Source organism: Balearica regulorum, chromosome 11 (assembly GCF_011004875.1).
Source record: "Balearica regulorum gibbericeps isolate bBalReg1 chromosome 11, bBalReg1.pri, whole genome shotgun sequence".
NCBI classification, from domain to species: domain Eukaryota; kingdom Metazoa; phylum Chordata; class Aves; order Gruiformes; family Gruidae; genus Balearica; species Balearica regulorum.
Window position 1 is genome coordinate 1,199,818 of NC_046194.1, and position 16,890 is coordinate 1,216,707.

Genomic DNA, 16,890 nt, shown 5'->3' on the forward strand with positions numbered 1-16,890 from the left:
TCTGAAACAGGAGGGGGAGTATTAGGAGCCGGCTGCCTGGGACCTTTTCTCTCCCTCTCTCTTTCTATTTCAAAGTTATCAAACTTTATCTGGTTCCTTTTCTGCAAATTAGCAAGGCCAGAAGAGAAAGAAAAACACCGAATCCATCAAAGTTCCTGCTTTTTTTCCAGGCCCACGGGTGAGAAGTCAGGATGATTTTACAAAACACAGCTTTGATTTTCTCCTGCAAAACCCAGGAAAGTCGCCATGTTTTCTCACCACGTGGAGCTTTTGCTCTGCTTTTAAATCAAGCCAGAGTGATCGTTTCTCCCTCCTCAGCTTTTTTCAGCTTGGTTGGGTCACTGGGAATTGAATGAGTCTCTTCTTCTGGTGATGTTCAGGCATGGCTGCGGCCGCTTCAGGGCTCAGCCAAGAAATCCTGCCCCCCTTTCTCCATTCGCCTCCCCCAGCAGCGCGATGCCCCTCGGGCAGGAGGCTGCCAGGTGCCCCGGGCGGGCAGGGACCAGCTGCGGGGAGGATGCCAACCCCGTGTCCTACACCCACCTCAGGCACCAGGACGGGTCTCCCCGGGCACGACGGGTCCGTGTACCTGCCCGAGTGTCCCTGCCCTGGAGAGCCTGCTGCCTGTGCTGCCTGCCTGCCCCTGGCAGGGCTGGGAAGCAGCGGGATGCAGGCACCGGCACGGGCAGGTGCTGGCAGCCGAGGCAGTAAATGACGGGGGAGGGATTCTCGCTTCATATTTTATGCAAAACCAACACTTTCAGCCCAAGGAGAAAAGCCGCGTCCAGCCCTCCCCTACAACACAGACAAGGGGAGAGCGGGCAGGATCCCTCCCGGGGGGAGCACGGAGCACCCGTCCCATCCTCTTCCCCCGGCCGGCCACGCAGCCGCAGGCAGCACCTGGCAGGGAGAGCCGCTCTCCTGCGCCCTGCTCCCTTTCCTCGGCCACGGCGAAACCGGCTGGCTGTTCTGCAGCTGCCAGAACAATAGTAATAATACTAATAAACCCCCTTCACGCTGAATACTGCGGGTTGTTGGCAGGTCCTTCTCACACAATTAGCATTTCTCGTCAAGCAGGGGGTTCACAGATTGCACATGCTGGTTAGTGTTTTGCAGAACAGACTGAAACCAATATGGCCCTCCCTGTACCATCAGCTCAAAGTGGCTTCCCACCAGGACGGGCCCCGCACGGCTTCACCAGCCCCGCGGAGGGAGACGGTCCCCCCAGCGCAGCCCACCACGGTCTGCAGCAGCGGTGGCCAGGGAGGGGATGTCTCACCTCCCCAAAATCCACAGACAGCTTACGGCAGGCAGCTGGCGCGTGGGTAACACGCAGAGGGGGACAACACCCGCCGAGAGTCCCGTGCGGCTGGGTGGCCCCTTCCCCGGCACGCAGGCACGGCTGGACTGCATGCAGACTGCTTGGCCTGGTTGCAATAAGGACATTTTGCAGGACTGGCTTCTGCCCTCGCCGGGACAAAGACGGCCCTGCAGACAGCAGCCGAACGGCGGCGCGGAGGGGACAACGCTGCCCCTCCTTTGGTTAGGGTCGGCGACGGGCCCTTGCCTTGCTCAGCGGTAGAAGAAGTGAATATTGGTGGGGCTAAAGGGTTGCGACTTACAGAGAGCTCAGGTCCCCCACGCACAACTGTCCGGGTTTAGGCAGGGCAGGGTGGATCTCCGCAGGCTGCCGCTGCATGTGGTGTTGCTGCTCATCAGCTTGGCGATGACAAGTAATCCTGTGCAGACTCTGAGCCTGCTGCAAATGCCGGGTCAAACAGGTAAACCACGCCGGCGGCTTGTATCAGCACGGCCTTTAACTGCCCAGCTGCAACCGGCTCGGCACACACACGCCGCTGGTTAGTGCGGCTCAGCGGATGCGAGGTAACTCGTTAAACCAGAACAACCCAAACTCAGGCTGCATCCTCAAAGTGACACTTGAAAGGAGCCTTAAACTCCTGTCTGTCTGTGTAGGCTGGACTTGTAAATCTCGCAGTAGATGCTGGACTCACATCCGCGCTGTTAAACCAATATAAGCCCATCCAGACAGTAGCGTGCACCGTGATTAACTGCCTTGCTTTAAAACTCCTATTTATAGACAAGCGCTCCAAGCACTGTGCCAGTGATACCGTGGTCGGCAAGGCTCCTCCTCCGGCAGCTCAGCAGAGCTCAGCAGCTAATCCCGTCACCCTTGGGCGTCCCCGGGGCCGCTGAGCAGCGAGCAGTGGGGCTCCCTTGCCCGTGCCAGGGTGTCACCTCCCCTCCTCGCCCTGCCTCACCCCACGGCCCCCGGGGACCACTGCAGCCTCGGCGGGGGCGGGGGGGCTCGGCCGGCGGGATGCTGGGCAGGATGTGTTAGATCGCCTCGGGGCTAAGGAGCTTTAGCAGGAGCTCGGTGCCTCCGGGGCGCTGGGAGCAGGACCCGAGGGCACGTGTGATCCTTGACCTCGCATCACCCTGGAGCTGACACTGGACACGGGCAGTGTTTGATTTCCCGGGAGGCTCAAGTACCAGCCGCGGGCTGCTCCGGGGTTTGCCTGGAGTCAGTGCTGAGGAAATGCGCTTGAGAAGATGCTAGAGATCTATTCCAGATCCAGATTTCAGCAAGCAGCCGGGAGTGCTGTTTGGAAACACTGTGTTTGGGTAGCAATGCTCCACATCAATCAGGTCTCTACCCTACAAACATTTTTCTTTAAAACAAAAAAAAAAAGTAACAAGAAAGAAACCCATTCCACCCTCTGCTTTTATTTTCTCAAAAGCCCCAGATCTTATCAACAAAGCCTCCTTCCTTTCTGGACAGCCTGCGGGATGCTGAGTGACAGCACGGGGGGATGAAAAGGACAGGGCCCTTTGAATGCCAGCAGCTGGGACACACCACAGTCACTCCCAAGTTGATTTATACAATGTGAGTTTCTTCCTTTTCCACAGGGCTGGGTCCCGCTCCCGTGGGCTGTGCTGGCGGGTCCCCACGGGACAGGGATGCCGAGCTGAACCTGCGTTCCCGGCCGAGGATGCGGGCAGGCAGCCCGTGCCGAGGGAGGGCTGAGGGGTACCACTGCCGGGGAGCATCCCGCATCCCCGCTCCTCCCCTCTGCCTGCCCCAGCGTGCGGGCAGCGTCGGGGCAGGGGGCATGGCAGGCAGGGAGTGGCGAGAGTTCGACCGCACGAGTCTGGTGAAGTTGGTGCAGAGAAATACCTGGCAGACCTGCCTGCCTGTGGCTTTGTCTGCGGCAGCTCCTGCCTGCAGCCTCCCACCCCTTCCCCGGGCAGCCGAGGTCAGGCAGCAGGCAGGTCTCCTGGCCGGGGATCTGCCGAGCCCCCCCAAAGCTGCATTTCCACCCTGTGGGTTTGCGGTGAATAAATATCCTGTGTTTATGCTGTTTGGCTTCAGTGGGATATGAACGTGTTCGGTGGGGAATAATCCCCCCCCCCGCCACGCACACACGCGGAGGCTGGGGAGCGCGGGGGGGAGCATTTACACACACACAAAACAATCCCTATTTGTCTCCGAAGACAGACCCCACTGTTGGGTTTCCTGGGGTCACGCAGCTGCATGAACATGTGGAAAAGAAATGTATCTCTCCTAAGCACTGGACATACATGTAATTCAATATATTGCTCCCATGTGCAAGAAATCCACCAAACTGGCCCCATTTCAAATCGCAGAGAAATACAGAGTATCAGGGACAGAGGCAAATCCACTCCTAAGTCAATTCTTTATTTTATTTTAATTGGGTTGGACTGCGAGACGCAGCGGAGGGTGCACGGGGCTCTCGGCTCACGGGGCGGGGGGACACAGGCAGCGCGGGGTGGGGGGCTCCCGCGGTCCCTTCCAGGCGCCGGTGCTCCCGGTGCAACGCCACGCCTGACACCGCCGGCGAGGCACCACGGGGACCGCGGGTCCTGAGCCGAGCTCTCCCGGAGCCGAGGGGGGATGCCTGCAAGCCCCTGCAGCTCTCCTAATCCCTGCCCGCATCCTGCCACAGTCAGAAAATAAAGGGGTTCACCCTGACTTTCGGCATGGGCTCTCCCACAAGCACTAGAAAGGCTTTTCCCCGGGGATTTTGGTCTCCGGGGATCACCTTCCCCCTGCAGACCCGCATCCCAACACCTCCGCTTCACACCTGCAGCTCCCTCGGCAGAGCTGGGCTGGTCTTGCCAAGCCGGGAGGAAAGCCCATTTGACTGCCACTAACGACGCGACGAGGACGTGAACCGCGGTTACCTCATCTGAGCCTTAAATGGATTTTTCCATTAAGAGAGGATTTTTTTTTTGTCTTGTTTTATTGAAAAGGAATTTGCAGTAATTAGCTCTTACGGGGGATTTCACTGTTCTCTCTTCTCCTCTAAAGCATAAAACACTTATTACAACATACTGTTTAACGTGACATCCACTCCCAGAGATTTTTCTTTCCTCGTGCGATGATCAGCCCCTGCCTTTGGAGTGCAAGGCCCTAAATCTTCCTCCAGACCTGAGCCGTGCCCTGGTCCCCTCTGGCTGGATCCGCATTTATCTTTCCTCCGCAGTCCTCCGAGCAGCTGGAAACGAGAGAGCTTGTAAAACAAGGCGCTTTTTTTTTTTTTTTTTTTTTTATAATTTCCCTCTGCTTTGTTGGATTATTGTTGGTAGGAACTTGCCGTGTCCGCTTCCACTGTCGCCGGGAAAGCAGCCGCCCAAGCCACGGAGAGGGAATTTTCCCTACGGACATCTCCCCCTCCCACCACCTTCGCCTTTGTTAGGCTGGCCTATATTTAGACTGTTGGGCTTCATCTTCCTCCTTGGAGAGCGGGCTGGGAGCGGAGCAATCAATCCCTGCCCGCTGCCTCCCGCTGCCTGCACCGCAGTGGGCAGGCAGGCGCTGGCACAGGCAGGACAGGCCCTGCCTGGGGACGAGAGGGGCTGGGGGCAGCCCTGCACGGAGGAAGAGGAGGGCTGGGGCACCGAGCAGTGCGTTTGGAGGGCAGAAGAGAAGGGCTCGGATCCCTGCATCCTCATCTCGCAGGAGGAACGCCCGGGCAGGTGACCGGGGCTGGTCCCAGCATCCCTGGGGGATGTGTCCCCCGTGCCCCGCCGGCCAGTACCGCTCGTGGGGAGTCGGGACAGCAGAAATACGCCGGGGGAATGTCCCTGGCAGAGAGACAGTCCTATTTTTAACTCTGCATATGTTTCTATAACTCTTCGGGCACTCTTCCACGTCTCTTAATTAATTTAAGATAAGAGGCCTTGGAGGACCCGGGACACTTTGCATAAAAGGGCTCCCTCTTCTTGCTCCAGCTCCGGCTGCGATTTGCCAGATCCCTCCGCATCTCGCCCGGGGCTGCCGTGAGCTGGTACCGAAAGGAAGGAGCTGGTGGTGCTGGCTCTGGCCACAACCACAGACATCAATCCTTCAGAGCCCACAGCCGAGCAGACGGGAGACACCACGTACGCACACCCTGCCAGCTCAGCTCTCCGAAACCCCGCTGGGAGCTGGTGACACAGCCCTGGCACCCAGCCCCGCAGCCGAGTGTGGACCAGGTGCCCAGACCTCGGCTTAATGTTCACCCCATCACGGGTGAACATCCTTCTCTGAACATCCAGCGCACATCCAGCGAGACCCAAACCTCGCCTGCGTCCTTCCAGCAGCCCCCGGGACCTGCAGCCGGCCACCCATCCCACAGCAGCATCTCCTGGAAAGCCCCGTTAGGGCGCACCGGGCTGTCCCTCCTGCTCCAGGATGACAACAGTCCCCCCGTTCACTGCGCTGCCCTGACGGCAAAATTTCCCTGCTCTTCAGCCTACCTTCTCCTTTTCTCATTTCCACGCCTTTACGTTACTCGTTGCGGCCCCTTGGGCTAAGCTAACCAGCTCCCCTCCCTCCTCGGCATGTCGGCTCTAAGGAGACTCGCAGATGGGTCTCGCAGCGCTTTCGCTATCGGCTGCCCGCGCGAGACGTAGTTAAGTTGTTAATGCAGTTGGGCGTAGCATGCGTTAGCTTCGTTTGAGCGCACAGATGAAAAACACTCTGTGCTGTGAGCGCTTATTATTGTTGCTATTATGCAGCCCTTTTAAACTTGCCATATAAATCATGCCCTCCAGCTCCTTGATTATGTTCCTGGTTCTCCTCTGAACTCTCTCCAATCCATCAGCGTCGTTCCAGCAACGAGTGTAATATCGCAGGTGCAGCTGGGGAAGCCTTTTGCCAAGAGTCGTCCTCCGCGGGTCCCAGCACGATGCCCTGGTCCGGCGGTGCCCGTGCAGCCCACCCGGCACGCGGGGACCTTGCCGGGGGTGACGCCGCGGCTGCGGAGGTGCCCGGCCCCGTGCACCACGCCTGCAAAATGATCGTGTTGCCGGAGCGATTTCAGACAATGCTTTGACGTTAACAGCTTCTCTGGTTGCACTGTCATTTCCCATTAGAGGCCTTGGTAACTAGCACTTCATGAGGCTTTGCAGAATAATTTGTATGTTTAATACACCTCGAAAGCCCATGTTGGGCTGCAATTAAGGCAGGGGGGAGGGAGCAGAGAGAAGAGGAAAAGGCTACCTCCCGCTGATTGCAAAGAACCTGCTGCTTTCTGCAGAGGGCTGCCTCGACCGAGGATGCCAGGGAAGCTGGAATTAGAGGCAAAAGCACAATTCGTCATTTGCAAGTGTAAGCCAAAGACTGGGCTGGTGAGAAGAGAAATGAGAGATCTGGGAGCTCCTCGCGGGAAATTTCCATTTAAAGTGCTGAGCTGTCCCGGCCCGCTGGCCGCTGCGGAGCAGGGCTGGTGGCCGAGAGCCGGGGACGTGGGACCGTGCAGGATGGCGAGAGGGGCACAGGCAGCCGGGCAGAGCCGTCGCGCAGGTCACTGCGGAGGAGATGCTGCAGCCTGGGCCAAAAACCAGCTCCGCGCTCCGTACAGGGAATAGGAAATTCGTTTTTCTGAGCACCACCAGGCAGCTTTCCTTTGCCTCTTTTTCGCTTGTGTTATACGCAGATGTTAGAGAAAATAAACAATGTTAGAGAAAATAAACCAGTTAGGCAAAGACCAGTCCGTCCCCCTTCCAGTCCTCGCAGGAGCCAGGTTTCGGAGGTGCGCACCGGCGTTTATTAACTCGTCCCATCGGCAAATAGAAAACCACTCGGCGACGCAGTCGCAGGGAACCTGCAGAGCTCTCCTGATTTCAGTGAATGCAAACACTGCTTCACGTGAGGAATTATGAACTGCTGGGAGGAGAAAAGTCTCGGGTGAATTATGCAGTGTGAATTATTCTCTGAGCTCGATACCAATCTGGATTTTGCTGCCGATGGAAGGGAGTTTCCACTCATTTCAGCTTGTGCAGGACTGACACCTTCGCTCGAAGATGGCAAACGCTGAGCGTGACCTGCACGTGTCCCTGGGCAGAACCAGACCCACGTCTCCTCCTCCCGTGATCATCACAGCCGGACCTGCCCGATGTCCGCGGTGCAGGAGCACGGGGAGGACAGGGACAGGCATCTTCAGTGACGGGGATGCTGCAGCTCGCCCGCGCACCAGGCAGGAGGGATTACTGCAGGAATAAAGCTGAACCCCCATTGTAAAATTGTGCAGATTAAATATTTTTAAAACCTAATCAAAAGTAGGGGTGTGTGGGAGCCAGGCATCCTCAGAAGCTGTCAGAAACATTCCCTTTTTCCTTAGGGGCTGCACCAGAGGGTGCCAGCTCCTTCCTCAGCATCTCCATTTAACTGTGTGGGAATTTGCCTAAGGCAGAGCTGAAACACAGTTGTTTCAGGAGCACGCGAGCCGTCTTGCAGAGTCCGTCAGGAAAACCACCAGCAGCTCAGATGGCTCCCGAGCAGCAGACACATGAGACCATTCAAAGTCAAGTTGCCACCGAGCTTTGCAAAACCATCCCGGCTTTACCCACCGCTCCCTCCAGCCCTGCCAGGCTCTCCGGACAAAGGCACTGCTGCCGTTCCCCCCGTGCTGTGCTTCTCCAGGTTAACCTGGGACTCGTCACCCGGAGACGTGGGGCTTCCTACCGCGGTCCTGTGCGAGTGAGCTCAGCCAGGCTGCCAGGTTCGCACGTGAGCCGGCGCTGCTCTGCGGGATCGGGGGGGATGGACCCGGTTTCGATGCAGGCTGCACCACGGAAGATTTGAACGAATGTTTTAACGTGCTCAACTTCCATCCTACCAAACTTCTTGTACTTGGCACCTGGGTGTAGCGACCTTAGTTTCTACAGTTCATGTTTTCTTTTGCTTTGCTGTGGATGACAGCAAACGGGGGGGGGTCTTCATGGCGTCCATGCCACCTCCCCTTCCACTGCGGCTGCCCCAGAAACACGGGGCTCTCCTTATTGCGGCCGTATTTTACTGACACAGGCACGAACCCCCTTCATTGCCAAATTCCCAGCTCAGCTTTCCGGGCCTTTTTCAGAAGATGACTGGGGACCCGAGTACCCCGGTCCCGGCTAGCCCTGCCTCCCCCCTCGCCGCAGGACCTCTCCCTGCACGCTGCTCCTGAGGCCGGGGTACAGCAAGGAGCTCCTGCCCTTCCCAGGAGAGCCTCCTTCTCCAGCCCAGGAGTCCTTTCCAGAGCTGGTCTAGATGACTCTTGTTTTTTTTTCCTGTGCTTTACTTATGTCTGTTCCTCCCAGTTAATCTCCCAGGGTTGCCCCCCACAAATCCCCCAAGCTGTGATTTACGCCCTTCATATACTTGTAGATACTATCATATCTTGCCACGGATGTCGGCTAGCCCAGCCAGGCTGATTTAGTTCTTTTAATCTCTCTTCATAAGTCAACCCCTTCAGCCGCTTAATCATTTCTGTTGTTCTCCTCCAAATTCCCAACAAGATGGTTCGTCTTGCAAGCGCCTGATGCATGGTCATATATTTACCAAAACTTCAGCAGCTTAACACAGAAATAACACTCCACGGAGGTTGTTTAGTCACCTGCAACCCAAAGAGTCATTAAGCTCCTGATGAAATGCCGAGCGGCTCCACGTGCAGCTGGCGCAGGTCAGAGCCCCTGGCCGGTGTGCTGGGGACGGCTCGGCTGCGATGGGATGGGGTTTGGTGAAGCTGGATGGCTCCTGTGGGGACGTGTCTGAAAACTCGGCCAAAAAAACCTTTCGTGGCCAGAAAAAGCTCCACCGCTGCAAACACCCACATCACCCGTGGTGGCGAGGATGCGGCCCGTGGTGTGGCACGTACGCGGATGGATGGCACAGCCCAGCTGGGTGAAGGTCACCCAAGCGCCGAGCCCCGTGCCACGCTCGCTGGGTTTCGTCACTCCTTGCTGGGACAGCCCATGAGAAGGTGTGATGAGGGAGCTGCTTTCTAATTGCTTCTCTGGCCCAGCTTTATTGCGTTTCTTTTAGAAGTGGGAGGTCTGTGAAAAGGCTGGGAAAAGCCACCTGGCCGAGGGGCCCGGCGGAGAGGAGCAGGGCATATGGAAAAGGTTCAGGCAGGCTTTGATCCCGGCGGAGTCATTCGGAGGAGGACAGGCGGGTGGTGGGAGTAGCCACAGCAGACGGGCTCCATCCTCACTCCGAAACATCCATATTTAAGTGTTCTTGATCAAAATATAACCTGCCGCCCCGGAGTCCTTGCAGAGGAGGGTTTGTTGGTCTGGGAGACAGGAGAAGACATCAGACGGCTGCCCCGGGCAGAGGGGTTCCTCTGATGCCCGTTCCCACACCTGCCTGCCACGCCAGAGCCGGGATCCTCGGGAAGACAGAAACTCTCCTAAACAAAGAGCACAGTGAAAAATAAGGCCGACAGCAAGAGATGAGGTGTGGGTGCATGGGGGTCCCCGGGGACGGGAGGCGAGAAGGGCAGGAGGGGTGCGGAGGGGTCTCGGAAGTGGCTCCGCGCAGTCGGAAGGGAAAAGGGAGGGCTCTGGCTGAGCAAAGGGATTTTCAGGGGTGATTTGTTCTCCCTGTCCCAGGGAGCACAGCCCAGCAAAAAGCACAGAAAACCCTGCGGCTGAGGACATGGGGGCTGGTCCCTGCCCATGCCCACCTCTCGGTCCAGGAGGTGTCCTGGGGCGCAAGGGGCCCTGGTAGCACCCCAAAGCCGAGCAGACTTCATCTCCATTTCGGACGGGGGCGATCCTCTGAGCAGACCAGGATGAGGGTCTCACCGACAGCCCCAGCAGCACTGGGCTGGCTGGGTGGCAGAATTTACATTTTTCCATAACGTACCAATCCCTTTTCCTTCCCTGTTCCCTGATATTTATTCTTTCCCCTCATAATGCCTTTTTCATTATGAGATCAAAGCCTCTCCCAGTGCCCCTAGCTGGAAGCAATAGCTGCCCAGCCTGCCAGCCTCCGCCGACAGCCCTGCTAAAGCCCAGGGCTCGGTTTTGTTAAGCTGCTGTTACAGCCAGCACTTTCTCCGCCCTGCACAAAGTGGCCGGTTTTGTGCCCCTGGGACATGGAGGGGAGCGGAGGAGGGTGTCCGAGCCCCCAGGACTGCCCCACGCTGGGGCACAGCACCGTCTGCTCTTCCCGGGGCTCAGCTCCGTGCTCCCAAATCCACCCCTGGTGTGGAGAGGCAAAGTAGAAGCAAAGGAATAAAGAAAAGCTTCCAGTCCAGGAGACCCTCCTGGGCTACCACAGCAAAGCCGTTAGCGATGGGTAATCTCCTCTTCTCCTGGGAGGCCGGAGCGCATCAGGATGAAAACCCTTCTGGGGTGAGGTACACGCAGGTGTAATCCAGTAGATCACATACCACAGCTCTTCAAATCTGCTCATCCGCACTCGTACCTCCAGAGCTCTGCAGGGATTGTTTAACAGGGGGCCAGTGGAGGTCTGGGGGGTGAGGAGCGATGTCCCCCGTCACCACCATCACTCACTGGAGCTTCTGGCCCCAGCCTGCCCTTGGGACCAGGCTGCACGCCCCAGGATCGGGAACAGCCCTTGGACGAGGGGTCGGTGCGGGATGGAGGACCCCCATCACAGCGTGCGCGGGGCTCCTGTGAGCATCGCTCCTCCGGCTCGGCTGCAGCCACCTTCGCTGGGCACAGCCGGCCCCAAGCAGATCCCTGCAAACCTCGGTGCTGAGCCATAAGCCTGGTTCTCCCCGCTCCAACCACCAGTTCAAAGGTGCTGCTGTCCCAAGGGCAGGGGAGAGCAGCCAGAACAAAAGCCCGACACGGTGGCTGGACCTGGGCTGTGCGGGCAACGCACGGGGTCCGGGGCAGAGCTGCACCCACCATTTGGGACCTGTCCCCAGCACCTGGGCTTTGCAGCCAGGGCTTCCTAGGCAAGTGGCAGAACCCAAGTGGGAACCCAGTCCAGCTCCTCCTCCCCCCAGAGCGGGCAGCAGCAGGCAAGCCCGCCTGCCTGCGGACCCCGCGCGCCGACCCTCGGAAGCACAGCGGGAGCTCAGGAACCTGCTCCTTCCCGGACACTGAGCAGCCCCCGCTTCCCGTCTAATGGAAACTCTATCTCTGCAAACACTTGCTCCCTTTATATCTTGCTCCTTTTTTTTTATGGGGAGGCCTTGGAGGAGAGGGAAGCAGAGGGGGCTGGCACTTCCCCCCTCCCTCTTGTCTCTCCCAAATAAAGGGATGCAGCTGGTGAGGCAGCGGTTTCTGGAGCAGTATGGATGGGGTGAGAAAGTCATTACCTGCCTTGGGTTTCACTGGGGGAACGGCTGCACCTTTCACTGGGAAACGCTTGCGTCTGGGGGGACGTGAGAGGGGGAGGTGGGGGCAAAGGGGCAAAGAAAGGGCTGTAAACCGAAAAGGGAAGAAAGAAAAAGAAGGGGATTTTTTTTTTTTCTTTTTTGCATGTAGACATGTAGGGTCTGAAATAAATTACCTGTCTCCAAAAACAGTGCATTAGGAGGAATAATCGATTGAACACGCCACAAACTCTTATTTTATGGCTCTGTAAGCCCGACTGGTGCTGGGGAAGTGGGGGAAGAGCAAAGCTGTTCTACACCACAGAGGGGACACATCAGGGGGATGATGTTTTCTTTTTATCTTTTCTTTCTTTTTTTTTTTTCCTTCCCTCTTCTCTCTCATTTTGTGGGAATTTTTTGGTTTCACTTTTTTTAATCTCCCCTTGGGGCCTTTCCCCTTTGTTCTGTTGGGGGTAAGAGAACTGGATTGTGTTTCTCCTGCTCCTGACTAAAAGAAATGACATCAGCCTGCTGTGTTTAAGCATCTCTTCCCTCCTGCACTCCTTACCCTCCCTGCCCCAAACTCCTTAGTAATTTAGAGTGGAATAAGGGATCATTATTTTTCCCCCCGTTTGTGACTATGAAGGACAGAAGCTTGGCATGGCGGTGGCAGAGAGGGAGCAGGGGGATGCAGGAGGCTGGTTTCTCGCCGCAGGTTGCGGTGGTCCTTGCGGAGCATCCCGAGCCCTCGCTGTACCGCTTCTCCAGCGCCCCCGGACACCTTTCCTGCATCCCTTCGCACCGGGGCTGCAAACTGCACCTGGAGCTTTCCCTGGTGAGATGGCACTGGGACGGGTTCGGGTTCCTCAGATGGTTCGTGGGCCTGAGCTCTGCATCCCCCATCCCAAGAGCCACGCGGACACCGCCCCGTCTCACTGGCGTGTGGGTGAGGAGCCAGGGGCAGCACCGAGACCCTCCGGCCCCTCATCAAGGGGCAGAGCCTGGAATGGAGCGTGCCCCCCGCAGCGAGCAGCCCCTGCGGATGCCACCGCTCTGCAGCCCGGTGCCAGCCCCGCACCAGCCCCCCCCAGCCAGGAAACCCTCCGTGCACAGAGGGTGACCCCACCGCGCTCCTCTCCGTGCACCCTCCAGGGCCGGAGCTGGGAGAGCGAGCACCGGGCTGAGGTGGAGAGACACGAGAACAAAGGGGCAGAAATTAAAAGACAATTTCCAGAGCCAAAAATAAATATGTGAAAAAGAGCAGGAATGCAGCAGCAACTGGGGGAACGTGAGGATTTCTGACAAGTTCCCAGCCTAATAGTGACATTCACCAGGAGGGTCATTAACTCCCCCCACGGGAGGAGACAGTCAGCTTTTTCGGAAGCCCCCGGGTCATTTCCTCAGGTTTTTCTGCCTCCCTGGGCAGGTACAGGCTGCAGGAGCAGATATCCACCCTCCTTTGCCTGTTTCCCCCGAGATTTCCAAGTCCTCCAACAGCCACCCGAAGCTGAAGAGCAGCATCTCGAGAAAGCAGTGGTGGACCCTCTGGTTCGCAGCAATCCTGGAGAATTCGCAGCTGCAGTGGAAGTGCTAAAAGCAACTGCTAAGAGCCAAGGCTCAGGGAAGGACTCCAGCCCCAGGGAGAAGCAGGTCTGGAGCAAGCTTGCTGCCACTCTCTGTAGCAAACGGCGATGTGCGCTGAGCAAGCCCTGCGTGACAACAAATTTCTTCTGCGGTCTTTGCCGGAGCACAGATTTTCCCAGTTTGCTGAGTCCAATGGGCCACAAAGTGACCTGATTTCAGGGGAACGAAACGTCAGGTAACTTCTAGTCATTCAGCTAGGCGTGGATTTAGGGACACGCTCCTGCCCAGTTGGGAAAGTCCCTCCTGCTGCCTGTGCAGCGACGGGGAGGGAGAAGCACTCGGCTTCCCCGAGGGGACGGCAGCCAGGCAGCTCGCCAACCTTGGCAATGTATTACAAATGCCCTGAACCTCACAAGAAGAACACAACCACCTTCTCGAGGCCCAAAACTCAAGGTCACGTTGCATACCTGGAGCCAGACATGGCAACCGCAGGTGAGTCAGCAGCTCGGGGAAGATCCCGTGCCTTACCCCAAGGCGCTCCGCGGGAGACATCATTAACCTTAAGGCTTCAGCCGACTCAATCCCCTGCTTGTGTTATCCATAATTAAAGTTGCACTGAGAAAATAAATCTTGTTCCTCACTAATATGACGGAGGAGCGTGTTAAATTATGGTTCAGTTTATCAAATGATTGCCCAATGCAGCTACCTTCTTTAATAACTTATGATAAAACATGTCATAAAATGATTTGGGAATTAATACCTACTGGATGATGCTGTGACAAACTGCTATAATATGTTTCGCTACAGGAAGGTGCGTCTCCTTGTTTTATTTAAAGAAGCTGCAAGTGGATTTAGTATTCATGTAAATAAGGGGCTGATTGACAGGCGAGGGCTTAAGAGAGCCCGTGGGTGGAAGAAGAGAATTGCCCTCGCAGCTTTGCCAGCGTTACCTTCCGATACTTCCCACGCTTTTCCACGGATGCCTGGTGGATACCTGCCCCATTTCTGCCCTGCTACATCCCTTCCTCCCCCTCTCCCGCACACCTCCCTTCGATAACCTCCGGGATGGCAGTAAATGAATGCAGCCCCCGCTGCGCCCAGGACCGGGCAGCCGGGCTCTGGGATTGACCCACTTCATCCCGAAGCCATGTTAATAGCTGGAGGTAGACACCGTGGTCTCCACCTTGTCCTCACTCAGAAGCGTTTACAAGTGGTTTGAGGATCCTTATGAAAATAGAACCATTGGGAACCACCGAAGATGCCAAATGGAAACCGAGAGAGAGGAATAAATAAAAAAAAATAAAAAAAAAAGAAGAAAAAACATTCTGTAAAAATATCACTCTGTTACATGGGTCACATTTGATTATCTCCTATGAAAATTGAGTTCTCAGCAGGAGATGCAAATTTTTCACAGTGCAAATCTGCTGTCAGACTCTGCAGGGATTTTCCCCGGAGGAGCTCTCATCGCAACCCCCCTCCTGCTCCTTCCTAAACCCACCAGCAGCATCCCAGTGCTCCGCAGAGCCGCTCGCAGCCACCCCGCGCCCTCCCAAGCGCCCAGCACCGACGTGGCTCCTCCTGGCAGGGAGAGCGGGGAGAGCCCCGTCCTGGCACCCACCCGTGCGGGGCAGCGGCAGCAAGGGCTCCGCAGCGGCAGCTGCACCCCAGGTCTGGGCACAGGAGCAAGAGGGAAAAAAAAAAACCAGGATGGTTGTTTTTCTTTTCATCTCCCACCATGCTGGGTGAGTTTTGAGAGTCACATTTACCCTCCCGCTTAGACGCCAGCACCACGCAGCCCATCAGCAGCGACCTCTGAACCGCATCTGCCTTCCTAAGGCAACCCGTACGCGATGCCCAAGTTGCGGCTCCATCTGTCCTGCTGAGCGAGCGACCCGTGTCCCCGCTGCCCGTCTACCGACCCCCAACATCCCTCCATGGGGGTCCTGGTGTCCCACGGATCCGCAATCAGCTGCTCTGCTGGGCTTTGCAGCCAGCAGACGTTAAACAACCCACGGGAGCAGATCCTGCTGCGGAAAGCCGGCTCTCCGTCTCGGGACGTGGTGCTCACCGTCTCTCCTGCCAGCCTGGGTCTCAGGAGGAGGAGGAGGAGGAGGAGGAAGGCTGCTGCAGCCGGGCAAGCTGTTCCCGAGCCCCCAGCGCTCCCCAGGGCGGTGCTGGCTGCCAGTAGCACCCCTATAAAGTCACAAAGCAGTTCTCATCATCGGCCCTTGTTTTCCCACTCTTACAAACGTCCAAAGCGTTTGCGTTTTAGACTGAAGTTCCCCATGTTTAATCTCCGCCCAAAGGAGAATGTCTGCGGGGAAAGTCTGAGCAAGTTTCCTTCATCCATTTGCAATTTATCAGCAAAAAAAAAAAAAAAAAAAAGGGAGAAAACCAACTCTTTTTCTAAAGTAAAAATAGTCTAACCGCACTTTTATAAAAAAATCATGGCTAAAGCAAAACAGCAAAAGTTTGTAACTTGAATCCTGGATAGAACCACAAGCTTTACAAGGTTGGGGGGCGGGCATGCTTTAAAAATAAATAAATAAAATTTGCCACATTGTAAACTAAATTAGATAAATACCACAAAACAAATATTGCATGTACTCGGGTCCTGAAACAATCAGTTCAGACCCTGCCCAGTGTCCTGTTTTGTCTTTGTTAGCCGTGAAAGTTTGGGTAATTGTGCTGGCTGCCAGGACCCTTCGCAGAAACAGCGAGATTTAAGTAAATATTACAGAACATCCATAGGAAACCCATTTCAAGTCGATAAGCAAATATTCGCGCTACTAACCTCACTCAACACGTCGCGTTCATCCACAGGCGACACGGAAACACGCAGCGTGACTTACTCGCCCAGCAAAGCTGCTCGAATTTCGACTGCCAAATTCTTGAGGTAAATTGCTTACAAATGGGCCCTGAACGGAGAAAAGCGACTTGTTACAATCACTCGGTAAGAAAAAAAATTAAAATATTGCTGAATAATTACTTTAATTAAAATCACGCTCCGCAGACAATTTGCGGGTGAGGAAAGCCCCCAAAGCGTAGACTTGCCGAGCGGGACACGTGAGCTGCTCGCCCGAGCGGTGTTTTCGGACGTGCTTGGGGCTCACCTCCCACGCACAGCCCTGGCAGGAGACCCCATCCACCCACCCACCAGCAAGGACCGACTTCTCCTGCCGCCCCCGGCCATTCTCTTTCAGTTTGCATCAAAACCCCGGAGATACCCGCTCCCCTCACCTGCCCGCTCGGACTCATCTCAGCCAGCCACGGAGACCCAACAGCGACGGTTGCAGCTCGATCTTTTGAGGCTTGAAACTCTCCCCATCTCCTGGTGAGCACCATGATGGGGGTGTCCCCAAGGGCCATCAGATGGAGGGGGGGTAGCTGTGACATCCAGGGATGCCGGGGCGGGGGGAGAATGGGGAAGAGGAAAGTCACCCACCCGGCATTGCTGAAGGAGCTGGAGAGAAACCACAATGCTGAAAGCAAAACGGGGGGCACCAGAATTACCAGCACGGTGGCAGGGGAGCAGGAGAAGAACTAGAAGGCAGCTGGGAGGACAAGGTGACGACGGTGCCAGGGACACCCATGAGCAACCCCTTTGGTCCCCAGGCGATGCGAGACCCCAGCAGGACACAGGGACCACCAGTGCCCCGACCAGGCTGGGCCTGACAGGAGGGTGGGGGCTTCTTCCAGGCTGACACACGCTGGATGCAGAAGA

The 16,890-nt window shown here is 56.5% G+C and overlaps 1 long non-coding RNA gene across 1 annotated transcript; it reads right to left on the bottom strand.

The window, feature by feature from the left end:
- Positions 1 to 9,549: 9,549 nt before the first annotated feature.
- Positions 9,550 to 16,562, bottom strand: LOC142603337 (uncharacterized). The gene is made up of 3 exons (XR_012837251.1): positions 16,407 to 16,562; positions 15,961 to 16,084; positions 9,550 to 9,698 (listed from the first exon to the last, which is right to left on the bottom strand). It is a non-coding gene; the product is annotated as an uncharacterized LOC142603337 (long non-coding RNA).
- Positions 16,563 to 16,890: the final 328 nt, after the last annotated feature.